The 13,910-nt window shown below is 39.0% G+C and overlaps 1 protein-coding gene across 2 annotated transcripts in view; it reads left to right on the top strand.

The window, feature by feature from the left end:
- The window catches only part of GLIS3 (GLIS family zinc finger 3), a 189,297-nt gene that overhangs the window by 63,211 nt on the left and 112,176 nt on the right, over positions 1 to 13,910 (top strand). The gene's annotated exons all lie outside the window — the stretch shown is intronic.

Below are 13,910 nucleotides of genomic sequence, written 5' to 3'. Positions count from 1 at the left end.
TAGTGACATTCTTCCAGGCCAAATCCTGAAGTCAGTGACACACAGCTCAGTGATTCCATTGACTTCAATGGTATATTTTGAACGCAGGTTTATACACATATTTATGTAGAATCATAGAATCTTTTAGGTTGGAAAATGCCCTTATGATCATCAAGTCCAACCATTAACCTAGCACTGCCAAGTCCAACCACTAAACCATGTCCCTAAGCACCACATCCACATCTCTTTTAAATACCTCCAGGGATGGTGACCCCACCGCTTCCCTGGGCAGCCTGCTCCAATGCTTAATAACCCTTTTGGTGTAGATAATTTTCCTAACATGCAATCTAAACCTTCCCTGGCACAACGTGAGGCCGTTTCCTCTTGTCCTATTGCTTGTCACTTGGGAGAAGAGACCAACACCCACCTGGCTACAACCTCCTGTCAGGTAGTTGTAGAGAGTGAGAAGGTCTTCTCTCAGTCTCAGCCACAGTAGCCCAAACACCAAGGAAGCCAAGAATCAGTTTGATTCACTGTGATCCCTGGTAGCTGAGGTGACATTCAGCCCATGCTAAAAGCTTTTGTACTTTTGCAGATAAATACTTGCAGGGTAAGTTTCCAAAGTACTTGGACAATATAAAGATTAAGCACTGTTCAGAACATGATTATAGTGGACTCTCCCTATAAATGGTTGAAATAGGCTTCTTGAACAAAGATATTGCCAGTACAGCCAGTGAAGTGGAGTCCTCTGCTAGAGAAAGGCAATTGCTGTTCTTGTGTTAACAGAGCTTGAATAACTTCTGAACAAACATTTCTGAACAAGGCTGTGTGGAGACAGGGAGATCTTTTTAGAGGTAGTAACTGTGAAAGTACAGTCTGTGTCTGTGTAGAGTGCCGAACTAACTGGGAAAAGGAAATTCAGAAAGAGGAGCTAGTGAGGATGCTGTGACTGTTTTGTCTAGAACTGCCATGGGACTTGGTTAGCTCATTCAACATATCTGGGTTTGCTAAACATTAATACAGCTACATGGTGATTGTTTTGTGATGTCACCTTTATATACTGATAGTGCTTGTTTTTCCTATCTGTTAAACACTATTTTGATTTAGGTTTGATACTTTCTTGCCATCATTTTGAGAGATATATATCAACTTTATTCCATGAGTACTCAGCTCTTGAGAATTAACAAACATCATTACAAAGTTCAAGATCACAAGTGAATTGTGTTAGAGACATGTCACTGTGGTAAGAAATTCTTTTTTAAGAGCTGTTTCTGCATGAAATGTTGAAATGTAATGTTCCTCATCTGTCCATGAAGCAGTGTGCTTGATACAAAGAGTTATAAATAATTCCCCTCTCTCTCTTTTCTCCCTCTTTGAATGCTTTCTATTGGTCATCAACTGGCACAAGCTCAAGGAAAAGATGACAGCGTTCTTTTATGGGTACTCTTGGTACATTTCTATAAATACATTCAAACAAAACTAAATTGCTTTGGCTCTTTACTATATTCTTTACTGTTTAACATTTGCAGAATTGCCTCCAGTGTTAATCAGATGTAAACATCAAGCAATGCCACTGTTCTTCTTCAAGGTCTGTCATACTGCTGATGGATGTATTTTCCTAGTAACATTTAGATTTCTGTTTTAAGAAATTACAGCTATGCAAACAAGCTTATCTGGGCCAACAATAAAAAATCATTGATTCTAATTAGGAGTCGTCACATAAGAGAAAAATACAAAGCTTCTTTTGTTCCACGAAAAGCCTGCTTTGCCTGCTTGCAAAAATACATGGATTTCTTTCCAGTGGCTTTACATAATTGGTATGACAAAGTTTCAGTCCTGTGATCTTACAGTTTCCAAGTGATTCAGACACACTTGTCGAACTTTGTTTAAAGTATTTGATGGTAATCTGTTACAGAAGTTGTAGATGGCATGAACATGAGGTCTGCTTTGTTTGGTTAAAGGAGTGGGCTATACATAAACTGAATTAAGGTATATTTATGTTGAGACTGCTGAGATAATTGAGAGTCCTTTTTTAAAAACGAGCCACTGTTGAGAAACAAGGCTGCTTAGCTCTGACTGACTCACAAGGACTCTTGGCTTTTGAATGCCCGGACAAATGTGGTCTGAATCCATTGTAAATTAACAATGTGAGCTGCTAAGTTTTGACACTGATTTTATGTCTGCACCAGTGAAGCAGGTCCATTATCGCATAACTTGTCAAGGAAAGAGACATACAGATTCAGCATATCCTGTAGAAATCATTATAATTGATAGCTCTGCACGCAGAGTGATTGAAAATATACAACACATCACCAGTTAAACTCAGACTGTTAAACTCAGTTAAATGGATCTCTGTGAAGCCTGGGTTGGGAACATGGCATTTCAGTGAATTAATGGAGAGTTTGGTTCCAAATTAAAAACAAGCCATCTGCAAGATTGTTGATCTGCTTTAATTGTGATAAGGTTCTCAGAAGTCTGTCATGCGTATTTGTGAGAGCTGACATTTCCTCTGAAGGCAGAGGTCTGCTACTTCTGCTTCTGGTTGTCAAGAGTTGCTGAAGGGCCACTGAACGCTACACTAATCTCAAATACTGAGTCTGAATCATCACACATCTTGAAAAATGGTGATGGCCCCTTTGGAAATTCATCTTCTCCCCTCATCCTTCAGCCACCCACAGTGAAAATCTTCAGAGTTAATTTTGTCATTTCTTTTACACTTATCAGTGCAAGATGCATAGTGGTCATATGTTGCAGATAGTCTTTGCAAGGCTTAGAAAGCAGCAAAAATGAACTCATGATAGCAGGTTCTGTTTACTTACTGTAGCTCTTATACTTCTTTCATCATACTAGTATCTGGGTACTTTATTTTTTTCCATTATGTAATAAGAGAGGGATCACTGAATCCATCACCATGGGCTTTTGCAGATGAACTAAGGCTAAAATCCTAGAATCATAGAATATCCTGAGTTGGAAGGGACCCATAAGGATCATCGAGTCCAACTCCTGGCTCCACACAGGACCAGCCGAATCACAGCACATGACTGAGAGCATTGTCCAGACGCTTCTTGAACTCAGTCAAGCTCGGTGCTATGACCACTTCCCTGGGGAGCCTGTACCAGTGCCTGACAACCCTCTCAGTGAAGAACCTTTTCCTGATACTCAACCTAAACCTCCCCCATCGCAGCTTCATTCTGTTCCCATGGGTTCTATCACTGGTCACCAGAGGGAGGAGATCAGCACTTGCCCCTTCCCTCCCCCTCGTGAGGAAGCTGTAGGCTGCAATGAGGTCTCCCCTCAGTCTCCTTTTCTCTAGGCTAAACAATGCAAGGGACTTCAGCCTCTCCTCATACATCTTCCCCTCTAGACCCTTCACCATCTTTGTTGCCCTCCTTTGGACACTCTCCAATAGTTTTATGCCGTTTTTGTACTGTGGCGCCCAAAACTGCACGCAGTACTCGAGGTGAGGCCACACCAGTGCAGTGCAGAGTGGGACGATCACTTCCCTAGACCAGCTAGCAATGCCATGCTTGATGCACCCCAGGATACGGTTGGCCTTCCTGGCAGCCTGGGCACACTGTTGACTCATGTTCAACTTGCTGTTGACCAAGACCCCCAAGTCCCTTTCAGCATGGCTGGTCTCCAGCATCTCATCGCCCAATCTGTACGTATAGCCAGGGTTGCCCCTTCCCAGGTGCAGAATCTGGCACTTGCCCTTGTTAAACCTCATGTGGCTGGTGATTGCCCAGTTCTCCAGTCTTTCCAGATCTCTCTGCAAGGCCACTCCACCCTTGATGGAATCAACAGCTCCTCCCAATTTGGTGTCATCCGCAAACTTGCTCACAACACCTTCTAGTCCTACATCCAAGTCGTTTATGCAAACATTAAAAAGAACTGGCCCTAAAATGGAGCCTCTGGGGAACCCCACTAGTGACTGGCCACCAGCCTGATGTAACCCTGTTTACCATAACTCTTTGGGCCCGACCCATCAGCCAGTTGCTCACCCATCGCACTATGTTTTTGTCAAACTGTATGCTGGACATTTTGTCCAGAAGGATACTGTGAGAGACAGTATTGAAAGTTTTACTGAAATCTAAAAAAATGACATCAACTGGCTTCTAGTTTATGCTGTATTTTGCTGGTGTGACAGACCCTCCATTACCATCAAGCAAAAATACCTGTTCGGCAAGGAAAAGGTACACCTGGCCACTCTCTGAACCTGAGGGAGACAGAGAAGACTGAAGTGAGCTGAATAGGGAGAATTCTTGATTGCTTATAGGAAGGAGGACTGGGTTCATCCAGCCCCTGGAGACTTCCGTGACTATGAAGTTCTGATAAAATTTTAGCTCAAAGATGTTAGGAGTTTTCAAAGAGGAACAAAAGATGGGAATGAACTGCTTTGGTAAGGATGAGTAACTACGAGAAGTTGTTGCAGTAGAAATGCAGTCTTTCTAAAGGAAGGAGAGTGAGACAAAACTATACTCTATTTATATACCCAGAAAATGAGAAAAGCTAGTAGATTATCTCTCAGCCCTCATCTGGAGATAACTGTTTTTTCCCTCAACAGTATGCAATATAACTGACAAGCACGAGGCCTTTAATGGCTCGGAGGACACAAGGCAATGTTGCAGCAGGGTGAGGCAGCTCCACATTCCCTTTTAGATATAATGAGGGAATCATGTCTCAGGTGTGGATACAGAGAGTATGTCTGGGTGTGTATGGATGTAGAACATTTCTATAACATACTATGCTGTTTGTAGAGACTGGAAGCATGCTGTGGTGCATCTTCTTAGACAACCTTCTGCCTGCATGGAGTGTTTTCTTGCTGCTGCTGCTTGTTTGTCTAGAGGTTGGAGAGGAAGAGCATGGGTGTGTAGTATGACTTTGACATGCTGTCATAAGGAAGACAAAAAAATTAGGCTAGCAGGCTTTGCATCATATGTGATGAGGACAGTACACCAGATTTGGCTATTCTTGTCTTATGCATACCCGCAATTTGCATTTTTCCCCACAATTTTCAACTTTTATAGACAGGATTATGTCAATTCTGTATTAGTTACAGTCTTTGTGAAATTCTGTGCAGTGGGAGCTGTATGCAACACTAATCATGGTATTTGGATCTATTCTGGCATGTATCCAGCAAGGTCAGAGTTTAGGCAGAGTCAGCTCACTTCTGTCTGGTTAAGACCATATAGGTACAATCCTCGTGGTCCTGAGAACCTCCTTCTAGAGTGACACTGCAGAAAATACAAGAACTGTTCTGTTGGTGTTTTAGAATCTGACTCATTACTTTGGGTTTGGTATATATACACTGTGGTGCTATGCATTCCATGAGTTTTCATTTTTCTTGAAAGACTTTTTTTAAAATGACTACTTCTTTTAATTCCTTCGCATGGTAAGAGTAAGCTGAATTAAATAGCTTGAACTCTTCCAATATTTGAATGATACTTGGAGTTCTTTGCATTAACTCATTCAGTATTTTGGCTTGCTTGATCACTAGACTTTCCAGAAACTGCATGTTTTTCTTTCTGAAGTTAAAAGTTTAGACAAGATGCAGTTTCTCTTTATGAACCATGGACCTAATTTACTAACAGATAGGCTTTTCTTTTTAAGTTTATTAAAATCTTTACAAAGAACAATGTTTTGACTTGAGTCCCAGAAAAATAATTGTCTGTTCTATAAATTTACAGTAATTTAATTTTTTCAAGGTCATGATCTGATAAAAGATTATGTCATTGCCATAACACCCTCCTCCCCAAACAGTCACCACTTCAAAAACACATGCAGATAAAGAAAATAATTTAAATGTGTTACTTGAAGTTGCACAGGAAGTTGTGAAGTATTTGATCTGTGTAGAAAAGACACATATGTTTTGGGAAAGCTGAAACAGTAAATAAAATACATCTGTCCCTGGTAAGGAGGAGGCACAGTGTGTTGTATTTATTGACTTATTTGCTTGCTTTATTTATTTATTTTCTTTGAGTATTTTCATCTGTATTAGCCTGTGGGATAAGATAAAATGCTCTGTTCTGAGGTTCTGTCTCCTGGTTCTGGTCATACCAGAGTTTCTAGCAATGTTTGGTCATCTAAGCGTCTTTGAGTTGTTGATATGAAGAACTGATGGACGCCTTCTCAAGTTAGGAAAAAATACTGTAGTTTTCTTCATTTGCTGATATTATTATATACAAGATTTTGCAGTGTCAGAAGACAAGCTAATCTACAGATATAGGCATTAAATTTCAAATGATTGTGTTACCAGAGTTTTGCATGTTACCGGCCACCTGCAAAGCTGTGGTAAATCATAATTTCTTAGTCCGCTACAGCTCCTGAGGTCAGACATGCATTTTATTTTGCATTTGAAATAGACTGGTTATATACATATGGCATACTACACCTCAACTAGCAGGTAGTAACTTGCAAAGCATTAGTATCCTGATGGCTTGCAAGTGTGCCTGTTGACTGCGTATGAGAAGGAACTGTCAGAATTGTAAGACATTCTGGGTGGTTTTCAATAACCCTGATTTTTAAAATATTTGGCAATTTTTGTAGATTAGCCCCATTTTTGGACAGGAAAATTCTGGAGCATATTGTAATTGCTAGGAAAAAAAAAAAACCTGTTAAAAATTGGAAGTATTTTTTCCTAGTTAATCATGACCTTGTAAAATGCACTTGAATCTATTAAATTTATACATTGGTTTCCATGGTGCAAAAACTGAGCCTTGCTATAAATCAACTGTTGATCATGGGTAGGGGCTTTGCGTCTGAGGTGAGAAATGAGGTGGAAGGGTAGGGAAGCAGCAAAGAGCTTGATCACTGTCCTTACAACAAAGATACCCAGAGTGTTTCTGCTGTGTTTTCTGTAGAGCTTTGAGCACTTCACAGTGCAATATCTGAACATCCTTGAACATGGTCTCCTGGGGAAAATGTCATAAGCACTTGGAACAACTTACTGGTGGTATTGAGGAGGTCAGGTGGATTTTATCATGCCCTTGTTTCATTATTCAAGAAAAGTTAATGAGATGCATCCTGACAAGCATGCACGTTTATCGTACATGGCCCATACACCTATCTCACAGGGGATCCATCCCAGGAAATGTGCAGTTTGGCCTCATTGACTTTCCATACAAGTGCCTGTGTTAGAATCTGGAGCTAGTTATGAATCACATTCTGATGTACAGAGGCTGTTTAAAACCTGTTTCACTTAGTTTTGCTTCATAAGGTGTATGTAAACAGAGACTTTGATTTTTGAGATCTGCAATTTCAGAACGCTCGATTTTTGTTTGTTATAAATATCTATTCGTAAGATATCTCTTGTGTAAACGCACTGACTCCATTTGCTGCCTGTTAGAACAGCAAACAAAATATCTCGATCTTGGCTACTCGACAAGTATATGGTCTTCATGGTTTGTGGTAATAAAAATATGTTAGCCTTAGTGTGGATGCCCTTTGGTTTAAGTGGTGATGTTCAGAATACTCACATGTTGGGGAGGATCACAAGTTTTTCTCTCATCTGTTTGAGTAATTATACCATCTGGTGTATGGATGGCAGAACATTAATTAGATTGCTAGAGGTGTATTGAAAAGTAACACAGGTTTAGGCCACTACAAATAGCTAAGTTGCAAGACACTAATTCTTTCACAGAAATAACAGATTTCTTCTGAGAAACTTGGATGATTCAGAAATATTTGAACATAAATAAAGTCCCAAGTATCACCATACCCTGTAAGAATAACTAAAGCTGACTGTGCTAGAGCTGTAAACAAGATTCTCATCTTGCTAAACTTGCATTGAAATTCCAATTGGCAACTGGATTTGTACATTTTAAATAATACCAAAGTAACAGAACAGCATATGCTGTCCTGTCATTTGACTTTTTCTAATGAAAATGGCTATTATTGCTTAACAATGTCATTAGTTTTTTATACTAATCTCAGAGTACCTGCGTAACAACTTTTTGTTTTATTAAGATATTAAACATATATTTTACTTTTTAAATATAAAACCTGCCATCAATGATATGAAAGCATTCTTAAACATGGAAGCTTTTTCAGTGTTGCTGTACAAACCTATAAAATGGTAACCTTATTTTAAAATGCATTTTTCAGTTAGTTGTAAGTAGAAGAAAATACCTCTGTGTTTCAAGGACTGATAACCTCTCAAGTAGAGAACAAAACTGACTTCTCACTTTGGGCAGGAGAATGGGAATGACAGCAGCATGGATAAGTGGCTTTTCCTCACCTGCCAGTGTACAACGGTAACTACAAAACAGCTGACTCTGGAGTAGTATTGACTGCTGACTTTTTTAAAATGCATGCCTGCATTGTGTTTTGTCCATTGAAAGAAATGCTGTAAAGGCCTTAGTCTGCAATCAATTAATCTCCTAGAGTAATTTGTTTGCCTGGTTCTGTTGCCAGATCTACTGTCCAGGTACAAGCCACTTTTTGTGGTGGATAAAGAGACTTAGCTGATAAAGCAGTTTATTAAGTTTCTCTGCTGTAAAGTACATTGATCTTGCTCACGGAAAATGTTAGTACTTTCTCCTTTGTTTGAAATGTACCTCTATTTTTCCAGTAATTGTTGTCTGTGACTTAGATCTCATTAGGATTATGCCAAGGTCACTGAATGGCATGTCAGCTTAATTACAGTGGCTTTCAAGCTGAACAGTTCTGACTCACAAATAGAAATCCACAGTTAGGTAAATGAACAATCTGAAGTCTCTGAGTTGCATACCATGCAACGCTTAGCTCTTTGCAGTAGGATGCTGAGTGAAGACAGTGTTCCTTGGCTCCAGTGAACTGCAGCTGAAGTTCAAAAGCCCTTGAATTGCAACAGCTGAAGCATTGGCCATAAGTTGCAGTTTTTAACTGTCTAATTTTAAGCAGTTTAGAAATGAACAGGCCTCTATTATCCCAGTTGAAAAGTTGAGTAACAGTGGTGGAAAGTGTCAGATGTCTGGTACCTTAAAGGAAAGACATCTGTTAACAACAGAGTGACTTGTCCATTGCAAACAGTGAAGTATTAAATAGTTCTAAGCACGCCACAGGAAAAAAAGAAAAAAAAAAAAAAGATAATATCCAGCTATCAGGTTAAAAATCCAGTTCTTAAGGAAAGGCATAAGCAGCCTGCAGTCTTTTGCCCCAGAAGTTTCCATGTGTTGAAAACAACCTTATTATAATTATGTCAGGGCATGTGTCATTGTATGTGTTGCTGCTCCAAGATCTTAAATCTTTCTGCAGCTGGATGATGTGACCCACATAAGAATTCTGTTTGCAGTGAGAGGCAGCTCCCATTTTTAGTGGTCTCTGTTTCTTTTTAAACTTTGTGTTTTACCAAACTGACATCCATATATCTTATAGATCAGACTGCCATGTGCTTCTATAATATAATTGGCTTTATTTTCCACTTCAAAGCTCTTTTGCAGTGGTGCTTATCTACACAAACATCAGGTGGATCTAATAAATATGTCAGAATACAGAGGAAAGCAGAATACAGCAAGAAACAGAATCTTTTTTCATGCATTCCCAAGTAGGTACATCAAGAAAATTTATCATTTATACTTATAGTGTCAGATGTTTTTAGGTACAGGACAGAGAAAAGTGCATTTTTCCAGTCAAAAAAGAAAAAAAAAAAGTTTAAAAAAAAAAGTGTAACTTTCTTATAGTCCCAGCAGTTAAAATAAGTGAAGTATATGGGAAATCTCCATTGGCAATAGACATAGTCAGTTACAGTGGTCAGACCTATGCAGTGGTCAACGGGAGAGTTGGGTATCATGATCAGGTTAAATTATGGTCCAGATCAAAGAAGCTAAGAAATGCACTGTTTCAAAAACCTTGCCAAGGGCATCCAGCATCTAGCGGCTGAAAACAGCAATCTAAGGAGCCTGTGCTGTGAATTTGGATTTGGGCTAGAATGGAAACCTAAGCAGACCATGAGCAAATGGTTAAAAAGCAGTAACTAGAACAGAGCAGTAAGGACCAGTGATTCCTGTCCAATACAGGATGAAGACCGGTGCAGGGCAAGCAGGGATTAGGGCTGAGCAGTGAATGAATATCTCAGCTGTATGCTAGGGGCTGTATCCTATGAGCCGTGTCCTGGTTCTTCCAGGCTACTCTGTCAGTTTCACAGGCTTGCTCTTCATCTCCTGGAATATTGATTTATGGGAGCACAGCTGTGGCCAGCTGTATTTTGGTTATTTTATGTAGGTTAGACTGTTCCTAATTAAAAGAGAAACATTGCCATGTGGAATAGTGTAATTGATTGCCTAGCTGGGATAGATAAAGCGCTGACAGAGAAAAGAACTTCTTGAGAGGCTCTTAAGTTTTCTGACAAAGTGTAGCTTTCACCTTGGCCTGTCTGAGAATCATGATTTGCTGCAGTTGTTTGCAATCTCTTAAGTGCCTAGTCCAGGGTGAGAGAAGGAACTCTACAGGGCATGTGCCTTACCTACTTCTCAGGACTGTTTGCACAGGTTTGTGTATTCTTGGTGTGATGTATACAGTAACATGTTGTAGGTACAAGATCAGATGTAATAAAAGTACTGGACAATTTTAATGGAGGAAGAAGGAGAAGATGGGTAGGTTCAGGGGTTTTTAATATTTCATCTGTTTAATTAATTCTCAGTAATTAAACTCACAGGCTGACTATGGAATGGAAAAGAAAGATCACAAAATAGAAGTATTGTGTCCTTTAATTTATAATGCACATGGTTGTTGACTCAGATTTTTAAAATACAAAAATTTTTCCTGCTAGTTTCAGATATGAGTTCTGAGCTTCTCTTATGAAACCAGCAACAAAATGAACCACTAATATGCAAGTCATTACAGTCTCTTTTATCAAGATACTATGGTTTGATTTCCTTTTCTGTGGAATTAAACTGATAGATGAAAAGTCTCACAACTACTGCAATACAAATCAAGTAGCTAAACTCCTAGTTAGCACATCAGATGTGAACGGCTATTACTGAGTATATTTTGCTTTGGTTGACTTGGCAATCGACAACAGCAGTGCTTACGTGTGAACTGATGATGGTGACCCTAATCAGCTTGTACAGTTCATTGTAACCTGATGCTTCCTGGGACACTGATCAAAGTCCTGTGAATCTTTCTAATGCAAAGAGTTATTCATTATACTCCTCAGCACTTTCTTTGAGAGGATTGCCAGAAGATTCAGGATTTTTGTAATGAATCTGAAGCATGTAGAATAACCCCCAGTCAGAGGTGGCAACCTGGTATTTTTGCATGATGGTTATCAGAAGACTAGTGGCTAGTCTTCCATAGAGATATGGAACATCTTCATTACTGTATATAGCAGCCTAGATTTAAAAAAAAATTCTCAGGAGTCCACCATGCAAAAGTGTTTAAGAGGCAAGGAGTAGTAGCTGACTGTACTTGCAGGATATTCATTGATGTTTTCCTCTTCAGTGTTTCTGACTCAGGGTTATGAAATATTAAAAGAGGAATGAGCATTGCTTAAGACAAAAATCTGAGTTCTCTGAAATAGTCATTACACCATCCAGTTGAAGATGTCTAGTTCTATAATTTGCCATCTGCATAAACAGAATAATGTAGCACTCATTATGCAAGTGATGCAAAGAACAGGATATATAATTTTCAGAATCTCTTCCAAATTTTTAAAGTACATTAATTACCTCTACACTAAATGGCAGCACCAGGTTATGCCACTTTAAGGGAAGGTTTGCTGTACACCTCACATCACTGCAAAAGTTGGGTAAAATTACATGAGTTTCCAGCATATACCTTCTTCTCTGTCACTGTTAGAATTTTATATTCAGAGTGAATAGAATGTAGTCTCTCCTAGGAGACAGGGAGAAGGAAAGTCTGTGTGTACTTCATTTGAGGTTTTATTCATATGGGCAAAAGCAATGACATAACAGCTGCATTGACACACATGGTAGTTCAACCCTGCTGTCACAGCTGGTCCCTGACAACAGACCATGCCTCTGAAGACAACAGTCTTCCCTGTGGAAAGACTCAGAAAAGACGTCTGTGGTCCTCAGTAAGCTCAGGGAGGTCTTGCAAGTGCAACTCCCTTGAATGAGCTGTAAATAGCATAAGATTGGCACTCAGGGGTGATACTTTCTTCTACTACTGCTTAATTCTCTGGGATGGACTTTGTCCCCCAGACTGTAACAAGAGTCTGCTGTCTGCAATGACTTCAGTATACCTCACAACCAAAACAACAACAAAAAAAATAGGTATGCTTTCTTAAAGACCAAAAACCTGCTCACATGCTTAAAAGAACTTGAAGACTATGTTAATAGTGCCATCTGGTGACATTTCATGTAACCCTATGCTATTTCTGAACCAATGCTATATTTTAACATGATTTTTTTACCTATGTGTATGAGAGTGTTTTCTGCCACGTTAATAAAATAACTAGTGGAATATAGCATATTTTGCTCTTTAGTCTCATGAAGTGGTTTTGAGTCTGCTTTCTAAACTCGAAGGCAGTTCTTTAGATATGATGACAGGATGAAAAGTCTGCAATGTTGCCTTGACTGTAGGAGGGTTCAAATTAACAGCTGTTATTAAAAACAAAAACAAACACAAAAAAAACCAAAACAAACAAGCAGCTTCTTGTAACTATAGGCTATAATATTCTTCACTTCTATCGATACCTAGTTAAGTCCTGTATCAGTTATGTGAGGAGGAAGCCAAGGTACACTTTACCCTAATGGGATATATCAGTAGAGATGCATATGTAATCACATGCTCCCAAAAAAACCAAACACAGCACTTGAAAATTTGCAATGCAAATTAAGCTGCAACATCAAATTAGAAACACATAAACTGAGAAACTGGGTGCTTTTAGCACATTTTTGCTAATGTGGCTAGTGTATGTACCTACCTGCTTCTAAAGGACCCACTTAAAGCAGCAGCAGCATTAAAATTAATGTCTGCAATTGTACCTCAAATTAGAGAGAAACCAGAAATGCCTGAACTCAGCAAAACAGATGACTGTTGAATTGCGTTCCTTAACGTCTAACATGGGGTTTTTTGTTTTTTTTTTTTTAAGGGGAACAGACTGAGCTACATTTCCAGAACGCTTAGTGTGTAGTATACTCCAATGGTCTAAAAAAATACTTTAATATCTGAAGGCATAAGAGCATAACAATCTGAAAGTGTGGAGGGGAGGGGAAATGAAGGCCTATGTTTATATGTCCCCAATATCTAAAATTCTTACTCTCCTTAGGTACATAAGGAAGAGTATAAATCTTTACCATGTCATGAACTGACCCATTCCTGTTAACATTCAGTGAAACCTGGAAACAGTCCACAAATAAGGATTTTTAGTGAGGCCGAGAGTTCAGCTGATGTGTTGAATAAGTTCTGAGTAAGTGCTGTCTCTGTGATGCAGTCGTGAATCACAGGTGTGAAGCAATACAACACACTCTCAAATGAATGAGTAAATATTTCAAGACCGTGGGACAAAAGGGTCGTATCTCTCTTTTTGGTGAGAGGGACTTTATTTTAAGTGATAGTGTTAGTGTGACAGGGGTAAAGTAGAAACAGTATGTTAAATAATCTGGCCCAACCATCTACTGGGGACTTTCATACAGTTAAACTCTGAACCAATAACTTATGGATAATTACAATATCCCTTACAGAAAGGCATTTCATCTTGAAAACCTCAAGGAAGGAGGAATCAGTAGTTATGCTGGTAACTCATTTGCATGGTTAATTAAACTTACTGTTAAAAATGCACTCTTTTTCTAATTTTTATTTGTATAGTTTCAGCTTTTGGACATTAGATTAATGCTTTTCTACTAAATCAATTAAATAAAGTACTAAATTAAGTGTACTTTAAATAGCAAGTAAATACTTCCAAGAACTCAAGACCAACCTGCAAGCATTGTATTGTGCTACTAGTCCTGTATGACGTAGCTGAAGAAAAATATTTTTCAGTCTTGCTC

This window comes from Grus americana, chromosome Z, assembly GCF_028858705.1.
Source record: "Grus americana isolate bGruAme1 chromosome Z, bGruAme1.mat, whole genome shotgun sequence".
Taxonomy (NCBI): domain Eukaryota; kingdom Metazoa; phylum Chordata; class Aves; order Gruiformes; family Gruidae; genus Grus; species Grus americana.
Note: the sequence above shows the minus strand (reverse complement) of the source record. Positions and strands in the feature narration are given on the sequence as shown.